Here is an 11,984-nt window from a genome sequence, read left to right as displayed (position 1 = left end):
CAGTGTGGAAACAGGCTCTTCGGCCCAACAAGTCCACACCGACCCGCCGAAGCGCAACCCACCCATACCCCTACATTTACCCAACACTACGGGCAATTTAGCATGGCCAATTCACCTGACCTGCACATCTTTGGACTGTGGGAGGAAACCGGAGCACCCAGAGGAAACCCACGCAGACACGGGGAGAACGTGCAAACTCCACACAGACAGTCGCCTGAGGCGGGAATTGAACCCGGGTCTCAGGCGCTGTGAGGCAGCAGTGCTAACCACTGTGCCACCGTGCCATCCACCCATATATTTGTTAGTAAATGATATTCAAGGGTATAGGTAATGTGAATGTGAAAAGACTGAACCGATGCCCTCTGCTCGTAATACTGTACGCACCGCAAAATACTTCCCGCGGCTTTGATCTCATCCTGAGGCCTACCTCACCTGCTCGTTGCCATGACACCAGCGCATGCGCTCTGCCTATCGGAGCTGCTGACTGCCGCCGCCATTTTGGCGCTTCATCTCCGTGGGTCAGTGACCTTTAACCCGGGCTCTGACGGTCCGGCCCGCGCCGCCGTTCCACGTGAGTTCATGTTCGCTTCGTACCCGCTGCCCTCCTGTTCCCTATCGCCTCCAGCGGCACCCGGCTTCCGCCTCTAACATTAGTAGCTCCACTCTCTCTCCGAGCCTCCCCGTGTTCTCTCAGCTTTGCCTCACCACATACTGTATTCATCCCCCCCCCCCCCGTCACCCCACAGAGCCCCTTCACCCAATACTGTGTGCCCCTCCGAACCACTCCCTCAGCCTCATCTTTCCATCATCACCATAGTCCTGTACAGTGCTGTCCCTGGCCCTGTCTTTCCTCCCTCTCACAACATTGCGGTATCGAGTATTAGATAGAATGGTATTGCACAAAAAATCTATCCCCATGCAGTACTGAAGGAATGCTGAATTGTCATAGAGTCAGACAGCATGGAAACAGACTCTTTGGTCCAACCAATGTACGCTGACCATGTTCCGAACCAAATTACTCCCAACTGCCTGCACATAGCCCATATCCCTCAAAACCTTTCCTGTTCATGAACGTATCCACATGTCTTTTAAAATGTTAAAAATCACACAACACCAGGTTGAACTTGTGTGATTTTTAACTTTGTACACTCCAGTCCAACACTGGCATCTCCAAATCATGAGTTTTAAACTGTGTAATTGTACCTACATCTATAGCTTTCTCTCGCAGTTCGTTCCACACACAAACCACTGTCTGTGTAAAAAGAGTCTTTTTAAAAAAATCTTTCTCCTCTCACCTCAAAAATAAGCTTCAAAGTTTTGAACTCTCCCATCCTAAGCAAAAGGCGCTTGTCATTCACCTTTCAAAAAGGATGCTAATGCCCCTCCTTTTCAACATGCAATTGTTTGATTTGAAGAACAAAAGGGGAGTCTTCCCAAGGATCCTGGCCAATAATTATCCCTTAATCAATATCTCAAACAGATGATCTTGTTATTTCATGATATTGCTGTGTATGGGAGCCTATTGTGCACAAAATGGCTGCTGTGTTCTCTACATTACATTAATTATTACACTTCAAATGTGTACTGTATTTTCAATTACTGTAAAGTTTTGTGAGATGTGTGGTGTCTGTGCAAGGTATCATACAAATGGAGATGTTTCTTCACTTAAATCCTTTCTTGTCTGATAGAGGACACTAATTTAAGCCAAAAAAACTTACTAGTGATATGAAGAATGTTTTAATATACAGCGAATGCTCAGAATGTGGAATGCACTGCCTCAGCAGGTGCAAGGAGCTGATTTAATCATTGCTTTCATAACTCAGGGAGTAGGGACTAGCTAAATAACTGTGATTCTGCTGTGATACTCAGAATTGAACACAATACCTCCTATGAGGCAGGTGTTTTTTTAAAGGTTCTTTGGGTTCTTTTGTAATCTTAAAAACTATTTATAAATTATGGATCCTATTTGCCATTTAAGACTTTCACTTCCTGCTTGGGCACCTTCACTAATTTATGCAATGTACCCCAGATTCCAACTCTGTTCCACATCCACTTAAAATTATACATTTTATTTTCAAATGTATTCTCTATGTCCTTTCCATTCCAGCAGTCTATGTTCTCTTGAACTCCACCAGTATTGTTCTCACAGTCCACAATGAAATAGTGATTGGATCACAAATGGAGTACTGTTCATAACATTATAGGAAGGATATGTTCATGGGAAAGAGAGCACAGAGGAGATTTTCCAGAATGCTGCCTGAATTGGACAAACTGAGCTATGAAGGAAGATTGAACAGACTGGGGTTGTTTTCCTTGGGCGGCACGGTGGCACAGTGGTTAGCACTGCTGCCTCACAGCGCCGAAGACGCGGGTTCAATTCCCGCCTCAGGCGACTGACTGTGTGGAGTTTGCACGTTCTCCCCGTGTCTGCGTGGGTTTCCACCGGGTGCTCCGGTTTCCTCCCACAGTCCAAAGATGTGCAGGTCAGGTGAATTGGCCATGCTAAATTGCCCGTAGTGTTAGGTAAGGGGTAAATGTAGGGCTATGGGTGGGTTGCGCTTCGGATGGTCAGTGTGGATTTGTTGGGCCGAATGGCCTGTTTCCACACTGTAATTAAATCTAATCTAATCTAAATACAGCAAGTCCTCATTAAAATTGTAGTTTCTCACAGCAAGTCCTTGCTAAAATTACAACTTCAATTGAATTATAGGTTCCCATAGGAGACAAAGTTGTAGTTAAATTATTTCAGTCTCTTCTTACCTGAGAAGACAATGTACAAGTTGAAATACATGTGCAGCTCTGTGCATTCTCAGCCAAAACAACGTATATAATATATTTGAACATCTGTTAGGTCCAGAAGGTGGCTATTTTGCCCATTGGTGTCTACTCTGCCATTTGATAAGATATTTTGTGATTTTTGAGAAGATTTGTATCTCAGGTTGTGGTTCAGGTTGTAAGTTTGTTCGCTGAGCTAGCAGATTTGTTTTCAGGTGTTTCATCACCATGCTAGGTGACATCATCAGTGAGCCTCCAGTGAGGAGCTGGTGTTCTTTCCCACTTTCTATTTATTTTTATTTCTATTTCTATTTCTACCTATTAAGGTGGGTGATATCATTTCCGGTTCTTTTTCTCAGAGGTTGGTAACTAGGGTCCAAATCCATGTATTTATTGATGGAGCCAGGCCTCTAGGAATCTCCATGCATGTCTCTGTTTAGCCTGTCTCAGGATGGATGTGTTGTCCCAGTTGAAGTGGTGTCCTTCTTCTGTGTGTAAGGATTCTTGTGATAGTGGGTCATGTCTTTTGGTGGCTAATTTATCCTGGTGGCTAGTTTTCTGCCTGTTTGTCCAATGTAGTGTTTTTTACAGTTCTTGCATGGTATTTTGTAAATGACATGCATTTTGCTGGTTGTTAGTATAGGGTCCTTTAAGTTCATCAGTAGTTGTTTCTTTGTTGTTGGTAGGTTTGTGGGCTACCATGATGGCAAGGGGTTGGAGGAGTGCAGTGGTAGTTTGGCGCACTGACCTCTACACCGCTGAAGCCAGGCGCCAACTCAAAGACACTTTTTCCTACCGCCCCCTTGACCATGACCCCACCCCCCATTACCAAACCATCAACTCCCAGACCATACACAACCTCATCACTTCGGGAGATCTCCCACCCATAGCATCCAACCTCATAGTTCGGGAACCTCACACTGCCCGATTCTACCTTCTTCCCAAGATCCGCAAGCCTGACCACCCCAGCCAACCCATTGTCTCAGCCTGCTCCTGCCCCACCCGAACTCATCTCCACTTACCTGCATACAGTCCTATCCCCCAGTCCAGAAACTCCCCGCATACGTTCGAGACACCACCCACTTCACCTCCGTTTCCCCGGCCCCCAATACTTCATCTTCACCGTGGACATCCAATCCCTCTACACCTCCATCTGCCATGACCCGGGCCTCCAAGCCCTCCGTTTCTTCCTCTCCCGATGTCCCCACCAACATCTTCCACTGACACTCTCATTCGTTTGGCTGAACTGGTCCTCACCCTTAACACTTTCTCCTTCAAATCCTCCCATTTCCTCCAGATGAAAGGGGTAGCCATGGGCACCCGCATGGGCCCCAGCTATGCCTGTCCCTTTGTTGGCTTCCGTAGTTACACCTGCACCACACCCCACCTCTTCCTCCACTACATTAATGACTGCATCGGCATCACCTCGTGCTCCTGTGAGGAGGCTGAGCAGTTTAACAACTTCATCAACACATTCCATCCCAAGCTTAAATTCACCTGGACCATCTCTGACACCTCCCTCCCCTTCCTGGACCTCTCCATCCCCATCAATGACGACCGACTTAACACTGACATTTTTTACAAACCCACCAACTCCCACAACTACCTGGATTACACCTCTTCCCACCCGACCTCCTGCAAAAATACTATCCTGTTTTCCCAATTCCTACGTTGCATCTGCTCCCAGGAGGACCAGTTCCACCATAGAACGCAACAGATGGCCTCCTTCTTTAAAGACTGTAATTTTCCTTCCTACATGGTTGAAGATGCCCTCCAACATACCTGTTCATGTTCCGCACCTCACCCCTCAAACCCTACCCCTCCAACTGCAACAAGGACAGAACACCCCACCGACCCCACCACCAGGGATATATTTCCCTTCCCACCTCTTTCCGCAAAGACCGTCCCCTCCGTGACTACCTGGTCAGGTCCACACCCCACAACAACCCATCGTCCCCTCCTGGCACCTTCCCCTGTCACCGCAGGAATTGCAAAACCACATCTCCCCCTTCACCTCCACCCAAGGCCCCAAAGGAGCCTTCCACATCCATCAAAGTTTCACCTGCACATCCACCAATGTCATTTATTGTATCCGTTGCTCCCAATGCGGTCTCCTTTACATTGGGAAGACTGGACACCTCGCAGAGCGCTTTAGGGAACATCTCCGGGACACCGCACCAATCAACCCCACCGTCCTGTGGTCAAACATTTCAACTCCCCCTCTCACTCTGCCAAAGACATGCAAATCCTGGGCCTCCTCCATCGCCACTCCCTCACCACCCAATGACTGGAGGAAGAACACCTCATCTTCCGCCTCAGAACACTTTAACCCCATGGCATCAGTGTGGACTTCACCAGTTTCCTCATCTTCTTACCCCAGTTCAAACCTGCCAGCTCAGCACCATCCTCCTGACCTGTCCTACCTGCTAATCTTGCTTCCCACCTATCCTCTCCACCCTCCTCTCCAACCTATCACCTTCATCCCTGCCTCCATCCTCAGGAAACTACAAGTCTACTTTAAAATATTCAGTGACCCCACCTTGCAAGCTCTCTGGGGAAGAGAATTACACAACCCGATAAAGCAGAAAAAATCATTGAGTATAAAAAATGCTATATAACATATAATTAAATAACACTTACCAGTTTTTCTTTCTTCTTAGGTAATCTCTTGTGTTCGGAGATGACTTGCTTCCATTCTGGTTCGATGGGATCTGAGATGGCTGATAAAGCCAATGCGTGATCTGCTGACTCTACTACTGTATTTGTGGGTCAGGTGTAGCTTGGACGATCAGTCAGATGAATGGTTTGGAGTTACTTTTACATTCTGCCCACTGCTTTGACTTCACCTGTGCATTTTCGTGACAGAGTCATTTTGTGTTCGGAATCTTCCCGAATGAACTTTCTCCCTTGTTGATGGAACCATTTGATCTGTTCAGGGATACTTTAAGGACATCATTAAAACCTTTCAGTGGAGTTGGTGCCTGGATGTTGTGAATGTTGGCTCTGGAGAAAACCTTTCTTCTGGACTAACTTGATTGAACTAGATTTGGAGGGTATTTTGCAGGTTATGCCAACCCTGACTCATTGGTGCGAGTCCAGAGATTACTGTTGTCTGGTGAAGTCTTGGGTTTGTGATCTCGGTACTTTAGTCTTTCTATCCTGAGTCACCCAATGGCTGAACTGATATGTTGGGCAGCACTAATGAATTTCTATATCAATGTTTGCTTTCATCAAGAGGGAGCTTGTAACATATGGAGAATCCAACTTGAACTCAATTGATGGGACACAGCATGCATGAATGCCACCTAGAACAGAAACTTTACTTTCTAAGTGTTGTTAATGAAACACCCATTTTCTCTCTCGTTTTCTGAGTGAGTGGAATTGTAAATGTCTTCTGAATACAGAAGCTCAATGACTGAATTTGTTTTAGAATTGAAGGTGACATAGGTTGAATAGCCAAGTCTTGGATGAATTAATGGAATGAAGAAGCAGGATCACATCAAGCTTTAAAAATGTATCCAAAGTCTGCTCAATGTTTTTCTTTATCTTCACCCAGTTGATCATCCAGTTGACTTTGGTATCGCAGTCTTTGTGAAGTTTTTCCTTGCTTCCTATATCAGTTGTCAAACTGTTGACAAAATTCAAGGGGTGGTATTTCATCACATTTTTCATTTTCAGCATATTGAATCTCCAGCTGCATTAGGACCTCAAAGGATTTCAAAATGGCGTCTCTGCCTCCTGCTGTAAAGTTGAAAAGCTACCTGAATTGGGGTTCCGAAATTAATCAGAGGATTGCGGAGTTGGGCTTGTGAAGGTAAGTACTGCACCCTATATTCATCACGCAAAAACCCTGAGACAAGGAAAGCTGTTAATCTGTGCACAATAGGGAATGCCCAGACCACAGACCTCAAAATGGTACCTCTGCCTCACCAAAGATAACAGTGCAAAGCAGGCACTCATTGAGCTTCAGAGTTGAAAGAGTCATCTTGCAGAGTCAAGAACCAGGCCTTTCTGCACAGAATTGAGAAACCCCAGCTTCGGGATCTTCTTGCATGAAACAACCTGATTATTGAATATTTTGCATTGAGAACTTCAGTGTGTTTTGGAAAAGAAATCACAGTTCCTAGGAGTGTGAATGACTGCCTCCTGGTCACACTCACTTCGGAAAGATGCAGCTTGGCGATGCACCACGCTACAAAATGATGCAGTAGATGCAAATGAAAAGTTAACTTAAAACTAAAGAGATAAAGCACAAGTATTGGTTTTCAAACTGCACACATTTAAAAGGATCAATTTAAAGCAGGGCAACTCAAAACAGGAACCTACTATACTTCAAATATTCAAGCTAATTCCAAAGTTTGAAATTGTGCCTCGGACTTGATGGTTAACGTATATGGAGGTAAGCAGCAGTCCTGGTATATTAACCCCTGAGAACACTGCTGTAAGCCTGTTTTCATTCTGAAAAACATAATTCATCACAACTGTATTCTCTGTTTCCTTTCATTGCACTGAGTTTGTGTTCTTTGAGCTCTAACTTTACTGATAAGCTTACCAAGTTCATCAAGTGCCTGTTGAAAATCATGTGCACTGCATCAGCAGTTTTATCTTCATCAACTTCCTTTGTTATCGCTTCAAAAAAACTCAAATCATATTTGTTAAACATGATTTGTTCTTAACAGATTTGTGCAGGCTTTCCTTCATGTTTGCATGTAACTATTAATTTTGAAGCAGATCATCATTATTTAAAACATTTCCTTAGACTCTTCTTTTTTTTGAACAATGTGTAACACTTGTAATTCTCTGCTACTCTGGCAACACTTCTGTATCAGAGGAAGATTGAGGCCTTTCCCTGTCTGAATTTTGTTACTTGCCTCAGCATCATCCAGTGCATCCCATACAGTCTTTGTCACTGATGAACATTATCTACAGTCAGACTTTATTATACTTCATTTTCATTGTCTGTACATTGTCACGGGAAAGCTCCTCATTTTGTATTTACATTCCTTACATATTTACAAACTTTCGATTCCCAAAATCCTATGTTATGGACCTGATTTGAGTCTCCTGGTTTTCATCAATGGGATGTCATGATTAAAGTCATTGTGCATCTCCCAGCACTTTATCACAGCACTACTTGATTGCAGTGGACCAATCTATTTCAATTTCCTGTGAATTCTAATTTGTGGAGCCATTTCTAGATCTTCTTAGCTATTTTCTATGAATCTTAATATTCTTATGGTTCATTTTAACTTGGCTTAGCACCTCTATTACATTTTTCAGGTCTCCCTGAAGTAAATTCCTTTCCATATCCTAACGTCTAACCAAATGCAGTAGGTATTGGTGGAAAAAGGAAATATGCTGTTGAAATTTTTTATTGTATTCACCAAGACAGATACAAGAATGCCAATTTCAAAGGGAGCAACTGTTTAGAATGTATGAGAAAAGGGTGCTGTTTGATAGAGACATTATCATTAAGAATTCACCAGCGAACATTTGTCCCTAAGCTTTTGTTTAGTAAAATGTTGTAATGTCTAGATATTTTACTTCTATTGGCAAAATGCAGGGCCTTATTTGTGAATATATGTAGCTTTTCTAACACATGTAAGTGAACTACATTGCAAGCTCAACTGCTACTCTTAATTAACTCTGAGCACAATCTGGATTGTTTAGAAAGTACTGTCCAATTATGATTCACATCTATAGTTGGACACCATTAGGTTTTGCAAGAAATGGCTACTTGTTTACACTCAGTTTCCTGTCTATTGTGAACTCCAAAAGGGAATCTGTTTGATATGATCCACCAGTCATTGGGACATACAGCCCACATACCCGGCATCATATTGATACTAAAATTCATATGACATTATTCATTTGTGAGATGGACAGAGATGTTTCTGACTTGACAGCAGCATCCTGTTAGTGAGGAATACAACTCATGTTAATAATATCGTATAACAACAGAAAATCAGCTGGCTTTTTCCTTGGCTCAAATGTTTACAGCACCTTACTAAATTTGAGATGTATTGGGCACTTTTCAGCCCCATTTATCAGTTTGTGCAATATACAATGATCAGTGATCTGATTATGGTAGCCATTCTCCTACAGGATGGCTTTGATATATTTTATTTCAGCATTAAGTTTGCACAATGGGCAAATAGCTTGGACTTTATTTATGAGGTTACCTGAAGTCACCTTATAGTGGATGGTATTGTAGGAATCCCAATGCATATTGACCAGTGCAAATAGACTTATGTAATGGATTCTCTATCTATTACTGTCTACCGCAAACCTACCTTCAATGGTAAACATACGCTTTGGGATTCCTACAGTACTTATGCCACATTAGACATGTAGGTCGAACACCTCAGCAATTGGTGGACAATACCAAACAGCACCTTTCTTCAACAGTTCACAAAAGGCAGAATAGTGATAATGCTCAACCAGTTCAGACTTGCAAAACTCTGAACACAGAGTGTGTAACATCTGATGTGATTCCATACTTATAATGCAATCTTGATTGTGCTAAAACCTTTACTAACAAACAATTTTGAAACCAATAGTCAGGCTTGCAGTACTCACTTACGTGTGCTACAAACTGCAATATTACTAGGCAGGCCACTGTCCTCTGATTACAGAAAGAACATGTCCAGGCATTGTGTTTTATCAACTGAACAAAAGCTTAGGAGACAGCTGTTTCTTATGGTATTCCAATGCCTTGACCATTCAGAATTAACTTGCCAACCAATCAACATCTTCACATATAGTAAAGAATTGTCGCTCCGTTTAAAATTCAGTATTGTGCTTGTAAAATATATGCAAGACAAAACATCAACAGTATGTCTTTATTTTTAGCGATGCCAATACATTTATGATTGAAGTATTTGATAGAACAGTCAGAGATAAAATGGTTGCAGAAAGCCAGATTAAGGCATTTTTCAATGTTCTATAGATGCAGGATCAGTTCCTGCGGATTGGAGAGTGACTAATGTTGTTCCACTTTTCAAGAAAAGAGGGAGAGATAAAACAGGAAATTATAGACCAGTTAGCCTGACGTCAGTGGTGGGAAAGATGCTGGAGTCAATTATAAAAGATGAAATTATGACTCATTTGGATAGCAGTAACATGATAGGTCAGAGTCAGCATGAATGTACGAAGGGGAAATCGTGCTTGACTAATCTTCTGGAATTTTTTGAGGATGTAACTATGAAGGTGGACAAGGGAGAGCCAGTGGATGTAGTGTACCTGGACTTTCAGAAAGCCTTTCATAAAGTCCTGCATAGGAGATTAGTGAGCAAAATTAGGGCACGTGGTATTGGGGGCAAATTGTATTGAAATTTGGCTGGCTGACAGGAAGCAAAGAGTAGTGATAAACGGGTCCCTTTCGGAATGGGAGCCGGTGACCAGTGGGGTACAACAAGGTTCGCAGTTGTTTACAATATACATTAATGATATAGATGAAGGTATTAAAAGTAATATTAGCAAATTTGCTGATGACACAAAGCTGGGTGGCAGGGTGAAATGTGAGGAGGATGTTATGAGAATACAGGGTGACTTGGACAGGCTTGGTGAGTGGATGGATGCATGGCAGATGCAGTGTAATGTGGAGAAATGTGTAGCTATCCACTTTGGTGGCCAGAACAGGAAGGCAGATGACTATCTAAATGGAGAAAGTGAGGACTGCAGATGCTGGAGATCAGAGCTGAAAATGTGTTGCTGGAAAAGCACAGCAGGTCAGGTAGCATCCTTTTCCTTGGATGCTGCCTGACCTGCTGTGCTTTTCCAGCAACACATTTTCAGCGACTATCTAAATGGAGTCAAGTTAGGTAAAGGGGAAGTACAATGAGGTCTGAGTGTTCTTGTATATCAGTCAATGAAAGCAAGCATGCAGTACAGCAGGCAGTGATGAAAGCTAATGGCATGCTAGCCTTCATAACAAGAGGAATTGAGTATAGGAGCAAAGAGGTCCTTCTGCAGCTGTACAGGGCCTTGGTGAGATCGCACCTGGAGTATTGTGTGCAGTTTTGGTCACCAAATTTGAGGAAGGACATTCTGGCTATTGAGGGAGTGCACCGTAGGTTCACGAGGTAAATTCCCGGAATGGCGGGACTATCATATGTTGAAAGATTGGAGCGACTGGGCTTGTACACACTTGAGTTTAGAAGGATGAGTGAGATCTGATTGAGACATATAAGATTATTAAAGGATTGGACACCCTGGAGGCAGGAAGCATGTTTCCACTAATGGGATGAGTCCAGAACACAGTTTAGAAATAAGGGGTAGGCCATTTAGAACAGAGTTGAGGAGAAACTTCTTCACCCAGAGAGTGGTGGATATATGGAATGCTCTGCCCCAGAAGGCAGTGGAGGCCAAGTCTCTGGATACTTTCAAGAAAGAGTTGGATAGAGCTCTTAAGGATAGTCGAATCAAGGGTTATGGGGATAAGACAGGAACGGGATACTGATTGTGGATGATCAGCCATGATTATAATCAATGGTGGTGCTGGCCTACTCTTGTACGTATTGTCTATAAGGGGACAAAGACTTGAAATGTGAGGTAGACCAATCTGGAATGTCAACAAAGGAGAATGGAAATCTGAAACTCTTCCCCACCCCGCTGTCCCCAAAACCCAGTGGAATGTGGAACAATTAAAATTTCTAAACTGATATTAATTTTCTGTTGTTTTTGTGCATGTGTTTGATATAATCTGCTAGTTTTTGGAAAGTATAGCCTACATACCTAGCATCACTGTTGCACAGAAATTTGCACATTGCATTTCTAGGAGAAAGTGAGGACTGCAGATGCTGGAGATCAGAGCTGAAAATGTGTTGCTGGAAAAGCGCAGCAGGTCAGGCAGCATCCAAGGAGCAGAAGAATCGACGTTTCGGGCTTGAGCCCTTCTACAGGAATGAGGAAAGTGTGCCAAGCAGGCTAAGATAAAATGTAGGGAGGAGGGACTGGAGGGAGGGGCGTTGGAAATGCAATAGGTGGAAGGAGGTGAAGGTGAGGGTGATAGGCCAGAGAGGGGGTGGGGCTGGAGAGGTCAGGAAGAAGATTGCAGGTCAAGAAAGCGGTGCTGAGTCCGAGGGTTGGGACTGAGATAAGTTGGGGGGAGGGGAAATGAGGAAGCTGGAGAAATCTGCATTCATCCCTTGTGGTTGGAGGGTTCCTCGGCGGAAGATGAGGCGCTCTCCTCCAGGCGTCGTGTTGCC

At 43.6% G+C, this 11,984-nt stretch overlaps 1 protein-coding gene across 2 annotated transcripts in view; it reads left to right on the top strand.

Annotated features, from left to right (window-relative positions):
• Positions 1-426: 426 nt before the first annotated feature.
• Positions 427-11,984, top strand: part of LOC122563765 — a 21,201-nt gene continuing 9,643 nt past the window's right edge. The window contains exons 1-2 of one of the 2 annotated variants that reach the window (XM_043717971.1): positions 427-571; positions 5,436-6,589. The gene's annotated coding sequence lies outside the window, so the exon portion shown is untranslated. Of the gene's footprint in view, positions 572-5,435; positions 7,175-11,984 lie in introns of both variants that reach the window. The other variant, XM_043717970.1, reaches the window with a different exon arrangement.

Source organism: Chiloscyllium plagiosum, chromosome 27, assembly GCF_004010195.1.
Source record: "Chiloscyllium plagiosum isolate BGI_BamShark_2017 chromosome 27, ASM401019v2, whole genome shotgun sequence".
Classification (NCBI taxonomy): Eukaryota; Metazoa; Chordata; class Chondrichthyes; order Orectolobiformes; family Hemiscylliidae; genus Chiloscyllium; species Chiloscyllium plagiosum.
Note: the sequence above shows the minus strand (reverse complement) of the source record. Positions and strands in the feature narration are given on the sequence as shown.